Raw genomic sequence first — 19,957 nt, 5'->3', positions numbered from 1 at the left:
TCACTGTAATGCCCACAACCAACATGGCTGCTGCATTACAGTGACTGACTGGCAATCCCTGCATGTTCATTGGCTGTGTAAAGAGCGCCAAACATGCAGGGCGGAGACCCGAGCTCCCACCCGAGTAACCCGGAAATGCTCGGTGCACGCCGAACATCCCGAGTAGTGTGATGCTCGGGCGAGTACCGAGCAGTGTCGAGCATGTTCGCTCAACACTAATCTCATGTTATTGTAGTCTGAGATATCTTTGTCGTGGCTTCGGCGCCTGCTGTTGCTGTTGATGATGTTAACACTATTTTTTTGAAATGTGCTGACTTCTGATTGGGTCTCCATCTGCTGGGTTGACTGTAGTGGAAGTGGAAGTGGCGATCAGCCTGTGGCACTGCTGAGGTGTTATGGAAACCCAGGTTGCTTGATAGCAGCCTTCAGCTCGTCTGCATTGTTGGGTCTGGTGCCTGTCATCTTCCTCTTGACAATACCCCAGGCGAGTTTCCTGGTCAATCAAGCACAGTGATACTGTTGTTTTTAAATCAGGTATTGGTACTTTTTGCAGTGTGGACAGGTGTCAATTCCTGCTGGAGAATGAAATTTACATCTCCAAAATGCTTGTCGGCAGAGGGAAGCATGAAGTGCTCTAAAATTTCATGGTAGGCGGCTGTGCTGACTTTGATCTTGATAAAACAGTGGACCTACACCAGCAGATGACATGCCTCCCCAAACCATCACTGATTGTGGAAACTTCACACTAGACCTCAAGCAGCTTGGATTGTGTGCCTCTCCACTCTTCCTCCAGACTCTGGGACCTTGATTTCCAAATGAAATGCAACATTTCTTGGAAAACAACACCTTGGACCACCGAGCCACTGGTACAGGTTGTTTTCTCCTTGGCCCAGGTAAGATGCTTCTGGCATTGTCTATTTGAAATGAGTGGCATGACACAAGGAATATAACACTTTTAGCCCATGTCCTGAATAGGTCTGTGTGTGGTGGCTCTTGAAGCAATGACTCCAGTAATAGTCCACTCCTTGTGAATCTCTCCCAAATTTTTAATGGCCTTTTCTTTACAATCTTTTCAAGGCTGCGATTATCCCGGTTGCTTGTGCACCTTTTTCCACCACACTTTTTCCTTCCACTCAACTTTTCACTAATATGCTTAAATGCAGCACTCTGTGAACAGCCAGCTTCTATAACAATGACCTTTTGTGGCTTAACCTCCTTGTGGAGTGTGTCAATGACTGCCTTCGGGATATCTGTCAAGTCAGCAGTCTTCGCCATGATTGTGGAGCCTACCGAAAAATACTAAGGGACCTTTTTAAATGTGTAGGAAGCCATTGGAGGTGTGTTTTAGTAATTATTCTAATTTCTGAGATAATGACTTTTGTGTTTTTGTTGGCTGTAAGACATAATCATCAACATTAACAGAAATAAACACTTGAAATAGATCACTCTGTTTGTAATGACTCTATAATATATGAGTTTCACTTTTTGGATTGAAGAACTGAAATAAATTAACTTTTTGATGATATTCTAATTTTGTGAGAAGCACCGGTGTATACAGTACAGACCAAAAGTTTGGACACACCGCATTTAATCATTTTTCTGTATTTTCATGACTATGAAAATTGTACATTCACACTGAAGGCATCAAAACTATGAATTAACACATGTGGAATTATATACTTAACAAAAAAAGTGTGAAACAACTGAAAATATGTCTATTCTAGGTTCTTTAAAGTAGCCACCTTTTGCTTTGATGACTGCTTTGCACACTCTTGGCATTCTATTGATGAGCTTCATGAGGTAGTCACCAGAAATGGTTTTCACTTCACAGGTGTGCCTTGTCAGGTTTAATAAGTGGGATTTCTTGCCTTATAAAGGGTCTTGAGGCTATCAGTTGTGGTGTGCAGAAGTCTGGTGGATACACAGCTAATAGTCCTACTGAATAGACTGTTAGAATTTGTATTATGGCAAGAAAAAAGCAGCTAAGTAAAGAAAAACGAGTGGCCATCATTACTTTAAGAAATGAGGCTCTGTCAGTGTGAAAAATTGGGAAAACTTTGAAAGTGTCCCCAAGTGCAGTTGCAAAATCCATCAAGCGCTACAAAGAAACTGGCTCACATGAGGACCGCCCCAGGAAAGGAAGACCAAGAGTCACCTCTGCTTCTGAGGATAAGTTTATCCGAGTCACCAGCCTCAGAAATTGCAGGTTAACAGCAGCTCAGATTAGAGACCAGGTCAATGTCACACAGAGTTCTAGCAGCAGACACATCTCTTCAACAACTGTTAAGAGGAGACTTTGCGCAGCAGGCCATCATGGTAAAATAGCTGCTAGGAAACCACTGCTAAGGACAGGCAACAAGCAGAAGAGACTTGTTTGGGCTAAAGAACACAAGGAATGGACATTAGACCAGTGGAAATCTGTCCTTTGGTCTGATGAGTCCAAATTTGAGATCTTTGGTTCCAACCACCGTGTCTTTGTGCGACGCAGAAAAGGTGAACGTATGGGCTCTACATGCCTGGTTTCCACCGTGAAGCATGGAGGAGGAGGTGTGATGGTGTGGGGGTGCTTTGCTGGTGACACTGTTGGGGATTTATTCAAAATTGAAGGCATACTGAACCAGCATGGCTACCACAGCATCTTGCAGAGGCATGCTATTCCATCCGCTTTTCGTTTAGTTGGACCATCATTTATTTTTCAACAGGACAATGACCCCAAACACACCTCCAGGCTATGTAAGGGCTATTTGATGAAGAAGGAGAGTGATGGGTGCTACGCCAGATGACCACAGTCACCAGACCTGAAGATGGTTTGGGGTGAGCTGGACCGCAGAGTGAAGGCAAAAGGGCCAACAAGTACTAAGTATCTCTGGGAACTCCTTCAAGAATGTTGGAAGACCATTTCCGGTGACTACCTCTTGTAGCTCATCAAGAGAATGCCAAGAGTGTGCAAAGCAGTCATCAAAGCAAAAGGTGGCAACTTTGAAGAACCTAGAATATAAGACATATTTTCAGTTGTTTCACACTTTTTTTTTAAGTACATAATTCCACATGTGTTAATTCATAGTTTTGATGCCTTCAGTGTGAATGTACAATTTTCATAGTCATGGAAATACAGAAAAATCTTTAAATGAGAAGGTGTGTCCAAACTTTTGGTCTGTACTGTATGTCCCCAAGTCACTCTAAAAGACGCAAAAAATAGCTTTTATTATGCTTACAGATGATGCGGTCCATTCCGATGGATGATTTTGGTCTTAATCTGGTACCTACCTCTTTCTACGATCGCCATTCTCCTTCCCTGCTTCATGTAGTTGACGTATCCTATGTCATCCCAGCAATGTCCTTCATCACACTCCTGCTTAGGCTTACTTCTCTCTGCTCTGCTGAGGGCAGAGCTAAGTATTGTAGTGCGCATTTACCAGCCTTACCTTTGTGTCAACAGCGCTCTTTTTCCTTTCCCAGCGCATGCTCATTACAGTTCTTTGCTCTGCCATTGGCAGGACAGAGAGAAGTGCGCCTGTGCAGGAGTGCAATGGAGGACACTGTGTGGATGACTTAGGATGCATCATCCAAATGGAGCAGGGAAAAAGTATGTCAATCATACGTAGTGAGGAGGCACAGGATCAAGACTAGAGACGTCCATTGGACCGTATTGAGCCTTCTGTAAGTATGATAAAAACTATTTTTTGTGCCTTGCAGAGCTGAAAAGGGACATATATACATCATTGTAGTATGCTCTAACAGAGGGCTTACATTTGCTGGCCATACTTTATATAGAAAAAAACCTGGTGACAGGTTCCTTGTAATATTTCTGGTGCTCCACATAGCTATTCAACCTAACTAATTTAATAGCTTAGCTAATATAGTGTCAATGTTATATTTAGTTCATTTTGGATAGGGTTTTTTTTATCTAAGGATAAATCCAACACTCTCCAACCATAATCAATGAATGATACACCTTATCAAGCAGAAACTACTTCAAAGTGTGTAAAACGTCATAATGACTGGGAGAAGGTGTATAAATATTTGCAATGACCAATAAAGAACTATTCAAGAAACACTCAATAAAACATTCTTATCTCTCTAAATCATCTCTTGTAACAAAAATAATCTGGATTTAACATTTTTTATAAATCGGTCTACAAGTAACTCTGGAGTGAGTAGTAAAATGGGAAAACTAAGCATGACTAATCCATCTTTTCTTCAAACATTGTTGTTTATCCTTTGCCAAATGACTTTCCTGAAAACAAATAATGGCTGGTAAATAATTCGTAATGAGGTTAAATACTGTGCACTTCTTAAGTCTAGAAATGAAACTCCAAACATTCTAGATATTATACTCATATAAAATCACAAGAAAGTAAAAATAAAAGGCTTGACAGGACAGGGAACAGGGGAACAAAGAAGTAATTTACGCAATGTAATTACAAAAATAAAAAATGTAGTAGATGAGAGATGTAAAGAAAAAAATAATAATTGGCATCAATTAAAACATCAGCTCTCCATGCAAAAGACAAGCTCTAACACAGCTATATCAATGGGAAAAAAAACAATACTGGTCTTGGAACATTAAAACACATCCAATATTTTTTTTTACAAATTTTTGAATTTTTTTGCAAGTTTGGTATAGTCACTCATTCATTGACCTGGAAAATCAGGTTGATGGGTCATTTTTACAGTTCAAACAAGTCCGTAAAATTAACTCATCCCCCCCCCCCCCCCCACAAAAAAAGAAGAATCAGCATTGCATTTATTTGATACAGGTTTATATTGGACTGCATGGAGGGGCCCCATTTAAATTTTTGCCCTAGGCATGACGGAAGCTAGAATTAGTCACCAGAGATCATAATCTTAACTAAGATATCTCTTGGGCCAGCTCCTGGAGTAGGAACCCAAAGAGTCATTTTGATAAAGTTAAAACAAAATAATCAGCATCAAAATATTCTGCAAACAAATTCTGCATTAAGATAGCTTTAGAGAAAAATAGTGAATATTAGTTTAGATCTGTCTCCAAGTCCTAAAGTTTAAAGTTACATCTCCTATTTTGTGTTTTCACAAACACAAAAAGTTTTCAGAACTCCAAAAGAAAACAGTTCTGATTAACACGGCCAAAATCTCAGACATTACCCTCCACATGGTACCCAGACAGTACTGGAGATAAAAGGAGCAAACCACATGGTGAGAGCAGGAAGAGTTCTTCACAAAAAAACAGCACCAACAGCAATGCAATTCTCTGGATTCAGGAGACAAGTAGAAACATTTCATATGTGAAATTTTACACTTTTAAGAATTGCTTATTGTTAAACTTATCAGGTGATTGTTGTTTCTACTTTAAGGATGAAAATTGCACTAGCTAATGTGATGGAAGACCAGAAGCATGGAGACACATAGAATATGATAGGCTGTCTTAGTCCAATCCTGGAGTCATGAGTAAATAGTATGCCATATAAATATATATATATATATATATATATATATATATATATATATATATACAGTATATATTAGTATTGCTAGTCAACACTAGTGTTGAGCCACCCCCGTAGTGTTCGAGTTCGGTTCGGTTCGTCGAACACCCGTGTGTTCGCCGAACTGTTCGTCGAACTGTTCGTCGAACACCTTCGAACACCGTTAAAACCAATGGCAGGCAAACGAAAACACATAGAAACACATAGAAAACACCTTCAAAGGTGTCCAGAAGCTGACAAACTGCTCAGAAGACATAACTAACACATGGAAAAGTGACAAGTACATATAGTCATGCGAAAAGAAAAGAGGTGGAGGAGTAAAAGGAGGGGGAGACACAGATATAGGCATGTCATGCCCTTCTAAAATCCAAAAAGTGAGAAGCCGACACGGCCAGTCCGTTCCTGCCCGTGCCACCTCCGTGTCGCCGGGTTTGTGCCAGAGCCGCGGTGGACCCTGACGGCCAGCCCCCCTCTCCCAATACTGGTGCCTGTCCGCTGGTGGGTCGAGCGAGCCCCCCTGTGGTGGAGGCAGCTCTAAGCTTTTTAATTTAAATTGTCTCTCTAATTTGAATGAATACACTTTAAATCCATTTACAAGGATCTATTGGAGGGCAAGTCTCATGCCAGCAGCCGCGTAATTCCAGCTCCAGTAGCGTCCACTAAAGCTGCTGCAGTTAAAAAGCTTTTATAAGGATCGAGCTCGGCTGTCCACCGCAATGCATCCTACTGCCAGTCCCAGCCCCTATGCCTTGGGGTGCCTCCTGATGCTCTTCACTGAGTATCCCGTGGTCCCGAAGCATTTCCTTTGAAAAAATGAAGTGTCCAAACTACAGGTGGTGTAGCTTGCTTAACAGCCAGGATAATCCGCTGACTAGCAGACCCTGCTACTAGGCACAAAGTATTTCCTGGGCTAGATGCAGTTAAAAATTTGTAATTAGATACTCTCGTTGGATGCTGAGAAAGCATTCCATAGAGTCTCCTGGCACGCCATATATGATTCTCTTAAAAAGCTTGGGGTAGGGGTCTAGGGGACCCTTTTATAGCCAAAATCACGGCCCTGTATCGCAATACGTCACCTAGGCTGAAGATAAATGGAACTGTAGCACCCTGAGGGCTCGGTTGCTACAGAGGTATTGCACCTCAATCAGAGGTGTGATATCTCACTCTCAGGTAAGGATGTAGTGTGGATCAGGACCCGACACCTGCATGCATTACACCACATTGCCGTGGGGCAGGGCGACCAATATGCCCCTGAGATGGGCACGACAGTCCCTGTCCCTGGCTGGAGTGGTTGGAGGGAACACTGAGGAAGGGGAACCCTGTAGTGCAGGAGCAGGGAGGAAGCAGTTCCTGGGTGCATTGAGAAGGGAGTATAAAAGGTGGGCACCATCTTAGTTCAGTGCAGAGAAGTCTGAGCAGAAGTGGCAGGGAGCAGGGGCTCTGCATGAGCTCTCCTCCGGAGGCAGGCCTAGTAACAGAGGCCCAGGCCTGGAAGAGGGAGAAGGAAGGAAGAGGAGCGGAGAAGGCTCCAGGAACGAGGAACGAAGGGATCTCAGGGGTGCGGACGGGCGAGTCGCCACCGCACGCCAGAATCCACCTGCGTGGAGGGGTCAGGCCAAAGGGGGAGACCGGTCCCCGAAACTAGTGGAGGCAGGAAACGACCCTCAGCTAGAAACAGGAGGCTGTGACATTTTATGTGGCGCAGCCCCTCACTACACCCGCTAGGAAGGCACCACATAGGGTCAGGGAAACTGGCGCCAAGTTTACCAAGAGGAGGCCCGAGGCAGCCGGACAGAAGGGTTGGTAAGAAAGGCCAGACAAAGGACACACAAAGGGGGTCCTGTGAAGCGCTCCAAAGTTATCTGGGAGTTGTCTGAGCCCCTCACCTGGTGAGCACAGTGCGACGTGGGCAGCCGTTACCTGCAGACGTGGTCTGGATAATAAGAACTGTGAGTAAAGGCCCTGGACTGCATCACTGACTCCGTGTCATTACTGCTGCTGCCCTGCACCATCACCCCCATCCTCCGCATACACTGCCCTGAGGCTATACTCCTCCCGTGGGGAGTTATGCTACGCTCTGCTGCACCCACAACACCAGCCTCAGCGGTCTGCCCTGGAGCGGCGGTTCACTCTGACCGCAATCCACGGGTGGCGTAGTCGGACATTTAAACATCAAAACCACATAAATAGTTCCGCCACTGGTTTGACCGCCCTGAGCCACGGAACCGCGTTGCCGCCACGGAGACTACCACCACCAGCATCCACCAAAAAGGGTCCGGCTCCGGGTGTCCCAAGGCCCAGGGGGCGCGTCAGAACATTTTCATCACCTTTCACAATCACCAATGGGACAAGGCAGGGATGTTCTCTGTCCCCTGTCTTATACATCCTAGTGACGGAGCACCTGCTCTCATCAATTCGCCATAACCCCAATATTAGGTGGATTGAGGTGGGAGGCACCGAGTACAAGTGCTCTCTATTTGCTGATGATGTCCTAGTATATATCACTCAATCACATATATCCATCCATGCTGTTATGGCTGAAATAGATCACTTTGTTACATGGTCAAATTTTAAAATCAATGCAGCGAAGACTGAGGCCCTCGATGTCTCCTTCCCCAAATCCATATAGGATTCCATCCAGTCCAACTTTCCCTTTGCCTGGCCCTCACAGGGTATCAAATACTTAGGAATTCCTATTCATAGAGACCTCTCCCATCTATGTTATCTTAATTTTGGGCCCTTTATTGAACAACTCCATACAGACCACGGTTGGCAAGTTAGAACTGTAAGATTCACTACATGAACCACTGGTGTTTTGTGGAAAAGCACATGTACACTGTGTTCCAAATTATTATGCAAAAAGTGTTTAGGAGTGATAAGGGAAGAATTTGTTTGTTTGTCAGTTAAACTCATTGATGGTGATGTGTGTCAGGGCTCTTTATATCACTGTAAGCAATTGCAGACACCAGTGCTAATTAGTTTGTCAGGTGTGTCCAATGAAAGGCAAGACGACTAAAGAAGGCTCTCTCACATTATTCAGCAGCCTACATTTTCTGCCAAAATGGGAAAGAAAAAGGATGTGTTGGCTGCTGAGAAGCAACAAATTGTGGAGTGTTTAGGTCAAGGCATGACTACAATCAACATTGTGCGATGATCAGGATGAAGTGTCTTGGCAATCAAGAAGTATGTAGCTGATTCACAGTACACACGTGTGCGTGCTGATAAGGGCAAATTGAGGACTCTTTCCTACAGGCAATTACGTCAGGTTGAAAGAGCAGCGGCAAAAAAGCCTTGTCATAGCAGCAGACAAGTTTTTGAAGCTGCTTGTGCCTCCAACGTCCCCCGAACAACAAGATGCAGGGTCCTTCAGAGGTTTGCAGCTGTGCATACGCCATCCTGTCGACCTCCTCTATCCACTTCACACAAGCAGAAACGGCTCCAGTGGGCCAAACATTACATGAAGACTGATTTCAAAACTGTTTTGTTCACGGATGAGTGCCGTGCAGCGCTCGATGGTCCAGATGGATGGAGTGGAGGATGGCTGGTTGATGGACACCCCACACAAACACGGCTACAGCGCCAACAAGGAGGAGGTGGAGTAATGTTTTGGGCTGGAATCATGGGGAGAGAGATTGTCGGCCCCTTTAGGATCCCTGAAGGCGCTAAAGATGAACTCCATAATGTATGTGGATTTTCTCAAACAGCACTTCCTGCCATGGTTCAAGAAGAAGAACCGTGTATTTCACAGCAAGATCATTTTTCTGCATGATAATGCACCATCTCATGCTGCACATAAAACATCTGCATCTCTGGCTGATATGGGCATAAAAGGGGACAAACTTATGGTGTGACCCCCATGCTCCCCTGACCTCTACCCCATTCAGAACCTTTGGAGCATCATTAAAAGGAGTGTCTATGATGGCGGGAGGCAGTTCACATCTAAGCAACAGCTCTGGGAGGGTATTCTGTCCTCATGCAAAACAATTGAAGCAGAAACCATCCAAAACCTGACAAATTCAATGGACGAGAGAGTTCAGAAGCTCCTTTCGAACAAGGGGTCCTATGTGAAAATGTAACATCACCTAGAATAAAGTTTTGAGTTGAAAACTGTTTGATTTCAGTTTCTAACAACCTGCTAATGCTTATAATTTCAAAAATGACCATTTTTTTGGTCTTTATTAAAATGAAAAGGTTGATCGAAAAGTTTGGGGGATCTAAGAGTGTGGCAACCCAGTAGTCATGATTACTTCGAATTCTGACAATATGAGGGTCATGCTGCAGGTAGTGCAGCAAGAAGGCACTTATGTGTCTTGCGCATCTCGGAGCCCCAAAATTATTTTCCTGGCTAGATTCAGCTAAAAATTATTTTTAATTTTAAATCTGGTGGAGCTTATTATAGATGACCTAATAGGATCAGTGCTGCACACTGCTACAAAGCCCAAATTATTTTCCAGTCAAGATACAGATAAACATGATTAGTAATTTGAAAGCTTAAAACGGTTGGTAGGGTGATTTTAACCAATCATCAAGCTTTTACTCTCCCCAGGATGACACAGGGGTAGAAAAGTCGTTTCGGATCCATGATTTGTTCATCTTTATGAACGTGAGTCTGTCTACATTATCAGTGGAGAGCCGCGTGCGCTTATCTGTCAGCACACCACCAGCAGCGCTGAACACACGTTCAGACAGAACGCTCTCTGCGGGGCATGACAAGATCTCCAAGGCGTAAGTGGCTAGCTCCGGCCATTTATCCAGATTGGAAGCCCAAAAAGAGCAAGGGTCCAGTGACACAGTCGTGGCTTCAATGTTTACTTGGAGATACTCCTGTACCATCGTCTCTAGGCGTTGACTATGTGTCAGACTTCTTGTCTCCTGTGGCCTTGCAAAGGATGGGCTAAAAAAGTGGTGAAATGATTCCGCAAAATTGATGTTACCACCAGATACTGTGGTTCTGTTACGGTTTGAGTGCTGAACACTTGACGGTCCCACGGTTGGCAAGTTGGAACTGTGAGATTCACTACGTGCACCACTGGTATTTTGTGGAAAAGCACATGTAAGATTCTGCAACAGTCACTGCTGATACTCCTGCATGCGTGCATCCCTTTCTATGGCAGGAATAATTTCTGCAAATTTACTTTTGTACCGGGGATCTAACAGTGTGGCAACCCAGTAGTCAGGATTATTTCTAATTCTCACAATTCGAGGGTCATGTTGCAGGTAGTGCAGCAAGAAGGCACTCATGTGTGTTGCGCATCCAGGAGCACCAAGTCCCTGTTGTGTTGGTGGCGAGGTAACAATCATGCTTCCTTCCTCTGTCCTCTCCCCCCAACCTCGCACAACAGAAATGTGATCAAGGTCTCCCTCATCTGATGAGTCTTCCATCAGTTCGTCCTCCACTACTTCCTGGGCTCCTGCACCTTCTTCACTAGTTTGGCTGCTACCATGCGCCCTGGTAAAACCATCTCCCCCACCCTCACATGCCTGCCGCCTTGGTGCTGCTGACCGTCTGGACCTTGCAGATGTTAGCCCTTCCGCATAAAACTCCTCCTCCTCTACTTCCTCCACCTCCTCTTGTGCCACCACCTGACTCCGAATTCTGTTTAACATGTGCTCCAGCATGTAAATCACCGGAATAGTCATGCTGATAATGGCATCGTCAGCACTAAACATCTTCGTCGCCATTTCAAAACTGTGCAGAAGGGTGCATAGGTCCCTGATCAGAGACCACTCCTCCAGCGTGATTTGCCCCACCTCTGAATCTCGTTGGCCCAGGCTATACATCAGAACGTATTGCACCAGGGCTTGTCGGTGCTGCCACAGTCGCTGCAACATGTGCAGAGTTGAATTCCACCGGGTAGACACATCGCATTTTAGCAGGTGAAGTGGCAGGCCCAACGACTTCTGTAGAGATGTAAGTCGCTGAGCTGCGGGATGCGAACGGCGGAAGTGAGCACACAGCGACCGTGCCCTCTGCAGAAGGCCATCTAGTCTGGGATAGTGGGCTAAAAATTGCTGGACAACCAGGTTCAACACGTGAGCCATACAAGGCACGTGTGTGACATTGCCCCGGCGAAGGGCCGCACCCAGGTTTGCAGCATTGTCGCACACGGCCTTCCCTGGTTTCAGGTCCAGTGGAGACAACCATTCATGAAATTGGTTCTCCAGAGCTGACCACAACTCCTCAGCTGTGTGACTCACATTTCCCAGACATTTCAATAAAAAAACCACCTGATGACGTTGAGCCCTACTGCCAGCATAGTAAGGAGGTGTGCAGGATCCCTTCTGCACAGTTAGAAAGCTTGTGGCATGACCAGACAGGCTTTGGGTGCAGGTGGAAGACCGAGAGGAGGTTGAGGAGGCAGAAGCAGTGGAGGAACTTTGACATAAAGAGGATTGACGCACAACTCGTGGGGACGGCAAGACTTGGACAGCAGCCCCTTGTCCTGCTGTCACCATAGTTACCCAGTGCCCAGTCAGCGACATGTAACGCCCCTGTCCATGCCTACTCGTCCAAGTGTCTTTGGTGAAATGCACCCTGTCACACACAGAGTTTCTCAAAGAAGCGGTGATGTTGTGTGCGACATGCTGGTGGAGCGCAGGCACACCTTTCTTTGAGAAGTAGTGCCGACTGGGCATCTGGTACTGGGGCACTGTGACGGACATAAGGTCTCGAAAATCCTCTGTGTCCACCAGGCGGAAAGGCAGCATTTCTGTAGCCAAGAGCTTGCAGATGGTGAAATTCAACCTCTTAGCTTTCTCATGGCTAGGAGGAAATGGTCTTTAATTGTCCACATCTGAGGGACCGAGGGCTGGCTATTGTGCTTAGACGGGGTTGATAAGGGTGTACCCGGCAAACTGCCGGTCTGTGAGGAAGATGCAGGCGGACATGTTAGATTGCCTTGATCCAAAGGTGGTGCTATCGATGTCGGACAGCGCTCAACACCAGCTGCTGTTACCACCTCCAAAGAAAATGATGACCTGCCAATCACGCTGGCTGTTGCGGGTAAAGAGGTGGCAGGTCTGCGCCCCAAAACAGGTGTGACTGCTGTCCCCCCAGTCACAGAGGATGAAGAGGCCGCGGATGCACAAGATATGGCAGACGGCGGTTGGCCCGGCCGGCTAGGCCGCATTGTAGCACACTGAGCTTCCCACTGCAACTTATGCTTCATGTCCATGTGCCGGTTCATGCATGAAGCTTTTGCTGACAAATGTTACAGATAACACGAGTTGGGTCATCTTTATCGATCTGAAAAAATGCCCAGGCTATGCAAGGCTTATCACCCATGCGACCTGAAGAGCCACCACGACTTGTGGTGAGAGGCAGAGTTGTGTTTGAGGATGCAGTTGTTGACGTGCTTCCAGTACTACGTCTCTGTCCAGGAAGGCGCAACCTGACCTCGTCGTCACTAGCATCTTCCTCCACCTCCTCTGCTGACCTCATCTCTTGGCTGACTGTGGGTTGACAGTAAGTGGGATCTCCAACCTCATCATCATCACCCTGTGTGTTATCACACCCGTCGTCCTCAGAGCCAACCTGTTCCTGCCCTGACAAAAAACTAAAGTTGTCGCTCCAATCAGGTATTTGAGTCTTATCATCGTCTTCCTCATTGTCTCCACCAACAGGAGTTACAGTTTGGGAATGGGGGTCTACATTATGGTCAGAACCTTCTGCGTCTGGTCCTGGATCCGACTCATAAAGATTCTGGGCATCAGTGCAGATCATTTCCTCGTCTGGATTCACAGAAGCGCTGGAGTCGACCTCTGATTCCCAGGCTATAGTATGAGTAAACAGCTCTGCAGACTCAACCATCTGTTCTACCTCATACTCAGACGGGCAGCTGGAGATTTGGGAGCTGTGAGGAAGCAAGTGCGATTTGGGTGACACCTTTGATGACTGGAGTATTTGTGATGTTGAAATTGATGTGGAGGAGAGCCCACTTAAAGGAGCACTTGATATCCGTTGAAGCACCTGCTGTTTTTGTGCCTCATCTGGAATTTGTAGCGATTGGCGTGGCCGTAAGAAAGGGATCTTATCACATTGTCCGCTAAAAGAAGTAGACATTTTAGTTTGGCTGGAAGATGGTCTTTCTTCTGCAGATGTTACTGTTGCTTTAACACCTACCCCACGGACACAACCTTTTTTCCCCTTCCCAACACGCCTATTCCCCTTTCCACCAGCAGCAGGCCTTTTTCCACTCATTTTGGTGGTTAACTAATTCACAACTCTGGAGTTGTTTGCACAAAAAAACAATGGATGGTAACCGAGCAGAGCTGAGTGGCCAAACTGTGGTATTAGGCGAAAACTATTGGCTGGGTTAGATGCAGAAAAAAATATATTCAGTTTGCAACCTGATGGAGGTCAGTATAGATGGACTAATAGAGAAAGTCCGACACACTGCTAGAAGGCCAAATATTTTTTCAGAGCTAGATGCAGAAAAAAATTATATTCAGTTTGCAACCTGATGGAGGTCAGTATAGATGGATTAATAGAACAAGACACACACACAGCTAGAAGCCCAATATTTTTTCAGAGGTAGATGCAGAAAAAAATATATTCAGTTTGCAACCTGATGGAGGTCAGTATAGATGGACTAGTACAACAAGTCCCACACACAGCTAGAAGCACAAATATTTTTCCAGAGGTACTGTAGATGCAGATAAAAATTATTTTTAATTTGCAACCTGATGGAGGTCAGTATAGATGGACTAATACAACAAGTCCCACACACAGCTAGAAGCCCAAATATTTTTTCAGAGGTACTGTAGATGCAGATACAAATTATTTTTAATTTGCAACCTGATGGAGGTCAGTATAGATGGACTAATACAACAAGTCCCACACACAGCTAGAAGCCCAAATATTTTTTCAGAGGTAGATGCAGAAAAAAATATATTCAGTTTGCAACCTGATGGAGGTCAGTATAGATGGACTAATACAACAAGTCCCACACACAGCTAGAAGCCCAAATATTTTTTCAGAGGTACTGTAGATGCAGATACAAATTATTTTTAATTTGCAACCTGATGGAGGTCAGTATAGATGGACTAATACAACAAGTCACACACACAGCTAGAAGCCCAAATATTTTTTCAGAGGTACTGTAGATGCAGATAAAAATTATTTTTAATTTGCAACCTGATGGAGGTCAGTATAGATGGACTAATAGAGAAAGTCCGACACTGCTAGAAGGCCAAATATTTTTTCAGAGCTAGATGCAGAAAAAAATTATATTCAGTTTGCAACCTGATGGAGGTCAGTATAGATGGATTAATAGAACAAGACCCACACACAGCTAGAAGCCCAATATTTTTTCAGAGGTAGATGCAGAAAAAAATATATTCAGTTTGCAACCTGATGGAGATCAGTATAGATGGACTAATACAACAAGTCCCACACACAGCTAGAAGCCCAAATATTTTTTCAGAGGTACTGTAGATGCAGATAAAAATTATTTTTATTTTGCAACCTGATGGAGGTCAGTATAGATGGACTAATACAACAAGTCCCACACACAGCTAGAAGCCCAAATGTTTTTTCAGAGGTAGATGCAGAAAAAAATATATTCAGTTTGCAACCTGATGGAGGTCAGAATAGATGGACTAATACAACAAGTCCCACACACAGCTAGAAGCCCAAATATTTTTTCAGAGGTACTGTAGATGCAGATAAAATTATTTTTAATTTGCAACCTGATGGAGGTCAGTATAGATGGACTAATACAACAAGTCCCACACACAGCTAGAAGCCCAAATATTTTTTCAGAGGTACTGTAGATGCAGATACAAATTATTTTTAATTTGCAACCTGATGGAGGTCAGTATAGATGGACTAATAGAGAAAGTCCGACACACTGCTAGAAGGCCAAATATTTTTTCAGAGGTAGATGCAGAAAAAAATTATATTCAGTTTGCAACCTGATGGAGGTCAGTATAGATGGATTAATAGAACAAGACCCACACACAGCTAGAAGCCCAAATATTTTTTCAGAGGTAGATGCAGAAAAAAATATATTCAGTTTGCAAACTGATGGAGGTCAGTATAGATGGACTAATACAACAAGTCCCACACACAGCTAGAAGCCCAAATATTTTTTCAGAGGTACTGTAGGTGCAGATAAAAATTATTTTTAATTTGCAACCTGATGGAGGTCAGTATAGATGGACTAATACAACAAGTCCCACACACAGCTAGAAGCCCAAATATTTTTTCAGAGGTACTGTAGATGCAGATACAAATTATTTTTAATTTGCAACCTGATGGAGGTCAGTATAGATGGACTAATACAACAAGTCCCACACACAGCTAGAAGCCCAAATATTTTTTCAGAGGTAGATGCAGAAAAAAATATATTCAGTTTGCAACCTGATGGAGGTCAGTATAGATGGACTAATACAACAAGTCCCACACACAGCTAGAAGCCCAAATATTTTTTCAGAGGTACTGTAGATGCAGATACAAATTATATTTAATTTGCAACCTGATGGAGGTCAGTATAGATGGACTAATACAACAAGTCCCACACACAGCTAGAAGCCCAAATATTTTTTCAGAGGTACTGTAGATGCAGATAAAAATTATTTTTAATTTGCAACCTGATGGAGGTCAGTATAGATGGACGAATACAACAAGTCCCACACACAGCTAGAAGCCCAAATATTTTTTCAGAGCTAGATGCAGAAAAAAAATTATATTCAGCTTGCAACCTGATGGAGGTCAGTATAGATGGACTAATACAATAAGTCCCACACACAGCTAGAAGCCCAAATATTTTTTCAGAGGTACTGTAGATGCAGATACAAATTATTTTTAATTTGCAACCTGATGGAGGTCAGTATAGATGGACTAATACAACAAGTCCCACACACAGCTAGAAGCCCAAATATTTTTTCAGAGGTAGATGCAGAAAAAAATATATTCAGTTTGCAACCTGATGGAGGTCAGTATAGATGGACTAATACAACAAGTCCCACACACAGCTAGAAGCCCAAATATTTTTTCAGAGGTACTGTAGATGCAGATACAAATTATTTTTAATTTGCAACCTGATGGAGGTCAGTATAGATGGACTAATAGAGAAAGTCCGACACACTGCTAGAAGGCCAAATATTTTTTCAGAGGTAGATGCAGAAAAAAATTATATTCAGTTTGCAACCTGATGGAGGTCAGTATAGATGGATTAATAGAACAAGACCCACACACAGCTAGAAGCCCAAATATTTTTTCAGAGGTAGATGCAGAAAAAAATATATTCAGTTTGCAAACTGATGGAGGTCAGTATAGATGGACTAATACAACAAGTCCCACACACAGCTAGAAGCCCAAATATTTTTTCAGAGGTACTGTAGGTGCAGATAAAAATTATTTTTAATTTGCAACCTGATGGAGGTCAGTATAGATGGACTAATACAACAAGTCCCACACACAGCTAGAAGCCCAAATATTTTTTCAGAGGTACTGTAGATGCAGATACAAATTATTTTTAATTTGCAACCTGATGGAGGTCAGTATAGATGGACTAATACAACAAGTCCCACACACAGCTAGAAGCCCAAATATTTTTTCAGAGGTAGATGCAGAAAAAAATATATTCAGTTTGCAACCTGATGGAGGTCAGTATAGATGGACTAATACAACAAGTCCCACACACAGCTAGAAGCCCAAATATTTTTTCAGAGGTACTGTAGATGCAGATACAAATTATATTTAATTTGCAACCTGATGGAGGTCAGTATAGATGGACTAATACAACAAGTCCCACACACAGCTAGAAGCCCAAATATTTTTTCAGAGGTACTGTAGATGCAGATAAAAATTATTTTTAATTTGCAACCTGATGGAGGTCAGTATAGATGGACGAATACAACAAGTCCCACACACAGCTAGAAGCCCAAATATTTTTTCAGAGCTAGATGCAGAAAAAAAATTATATTCAGCTTGCAACCTGATGGAGGTCAGTATAGATGGACTAATACAATAAGTCCCACACACAGCTAGAAGCCCAAATATTTTTTCAGAGGTACTGTAGATGCAGATACAAATTATTTTTAATTTGCAACCTGATGGAGGTCAGTATAGATGGACTAATACAACAAGTCCCACACACAGCTAGAAGCCCAAATATTTTTTCAGAGGTAGATGCAGAAAAAAATATATTCAGTTTGCAACCTGATGGAGGTCAGTATAGATGGACTAATACAACAAGTCCCACACACAGCTAGAAGCCCAAATATTTTTTCAGAGGTACTGTAGATGCAGATAAAAATTATTTTTAATTTGCAACCTGATGGAGGTCAGTATAGATGGACTAATAGAGAAAGTCCGACACACTGCTAGAAGGCCAAATATTTTTTCAGAGTCAGATGCAGAAAAAAAATTATATTCAGTTTGCAACCTGATGGAGGTCAGTATAGATGGATTAATAGAACAAGACCCACACACAGCTAGAAGCCCAATATTTTTTCAGAGGTAGATGCAGAAAAAAATATATTCAGTTTGCAACCTGATGGAGGTCAGTATAGATGGACTAATACAACAAGTCCCACACACAGCTAGAAGCCCAAATATTTTTTCAGAGGTACTGTAGATGCAGATAAAAATTATTTTTAATTTGCAACCTGATGGAGGTCAGTATAGATGGACTAATACAACAAGTCCCACACACAGCTAGAAGCCCAAATATTTTTTCAGAGGTACTGTAGATGCAGATACAAATTATTTTTAATTTGCAACCTGATGGAGGTCAGTATAGATGGACTAATGCAACAAGTCCCACACACAGCTAGAAGCCCAAATATTTTTTCAGAGGTAGATGCAGAAAAAAATATATTCAGTTTGCAACCTGATGGAGGTCAGTATAGATGGACTAATAGAGAAAGTCCGACACACTGCTAGAAGGCCAAATATTTTTTCAGAGCTAGATGCAGAAAAAAATTATATTCAGTTTGCAACCTGATGGAGGTCAGTATAGATGGATTAATAGAACAAGACCCACACACAGCTAGAAGCCCAAATATTTTTTCAGAGGTAGATGCAGAAAAAAATATATTCAGTTTGCAACCTGATGGAGGTCAGTATAGATGGGCTAATACAACAAGTCCCACACACAGCTAGAAGCCCAAATATTTTTTCAGAGGTACTGTAGATGCAGATAAAAATTATTTTTAATTTGCAACCTGATGGAGGTCTGTATAGATGGACTAATACATCAAGTCCCACACACAGCTAGAAGCCCAAATATTTTTTCAGAGGTACTGTAGATGCAGATACAAATTATTTTTAATTTGCAACCTGATGGAGGTCAGTATAGATGGACTAATACAACAAGTCCCACACACAGCTAGAAGCCCAAATATTTTTTCAGAGGTAGATGCAGAAAAAAATATATTCAGTTTGCAACCTGATGGAGGTCAGTATAGATGGACTAATACAAGTCCCACACACAGCTAGAAGCCCAAATATTTTTTCAGAGGTACTGTAGATGCAGATACAAATTATTTTTAATTTGCAACCTGATGGAGGTCAGTATAGATGGACTAATACAACAAGTCCCACACACAGCTAGAAGCCCAAATATTTTTTCAGAGGTACTGTAGATGCAGATAAAAATTATTTTTAATTTGCAACCTGATGGAGGTCAGTATAGATGGACTAATAGAGAAAGTCCGACACACTGCTAGAAGGCCAAATATTTTTTCAGAGCTAGATGCAGAAAAAAATTATATTCAGTTTGCAACCTGATGGAGGTCAGTATAGATGGATTAATAGAACAAGACCCACACACAGCTAGAAGCCCAAATATTTTTTCAGAGGTAGATGCAGAAAAAAATATATTCAGTTTGCAACCTGATGGAGGTCAGTATAGATGGACTAATACAACAAGTCCCACACACAGCTAGAAGCCCAAATATTTTTTCAGAGGTACTGTAGATGCAGATAAAAATTATTTTTAATTTGCAACCTGATGGAGGTCAGTATAGATGGACTAATACAACAAGTCCCACACACAGCTAGAAGCCCAAATATTTTTTCAGAGGTACTGTAGATGCAGATACAAATTATTTTTAATTTGCAACCTGATGGAGGTCAGTATAGATGGACTAATACAACAAGTCCCTGTCACGGGTGTGTCGCGACGAAGATCGTCACGATTACACAGCCTGACTTCTCGCAGCTGACTTTTTGGTGCTTTGTGTTTTTCGGCAGTGAGGGAGTTAATTCTCTCTCTCTGTGCTAGACGAGGTCCAGCCTCGCCCAGCTGCAATCAATGCTGCTGTAGTGAGACTCCTTCAAATGCCTGCTGGTCTGTTAGGGAAGTGTCGGTGAAAGCATTTCATGCAGACTAACAGAGCGGATCGTGGTATTTGGAGTTTCAGAGATAAGTGTATTCGTAGAGTTTTTTCCCTTCCTCGCTTTATCATTTATCTCCTTTCCCGTTGGTGTTCCCTCTGTTGTAGTTGTGTAGTTTTTGTATGCAAGGTGGTTTTGGTTTTTC

The sequence above is a fragment of the Phyllobates terribilis genome, unplaced genomic scaffold, assembly GCF_046119375.1.
Source record: "Phyllobates terribilis strain yellow unplaced genomic scaffold, ASM4611937v1 Scaffold_7__3_contigs__length_470593459, whole genome shotgun sequence".
Classification (NCBI taxonomy): domain Eukaryota; kingdom Metazoa; phylum Chordata; class Amphibia; order Anura; family Dendrobatidae; genus Phyllobates; species Phyllobates terribilis.
This window is presented reverse-complemented; position numbering follows the sequence as displayed.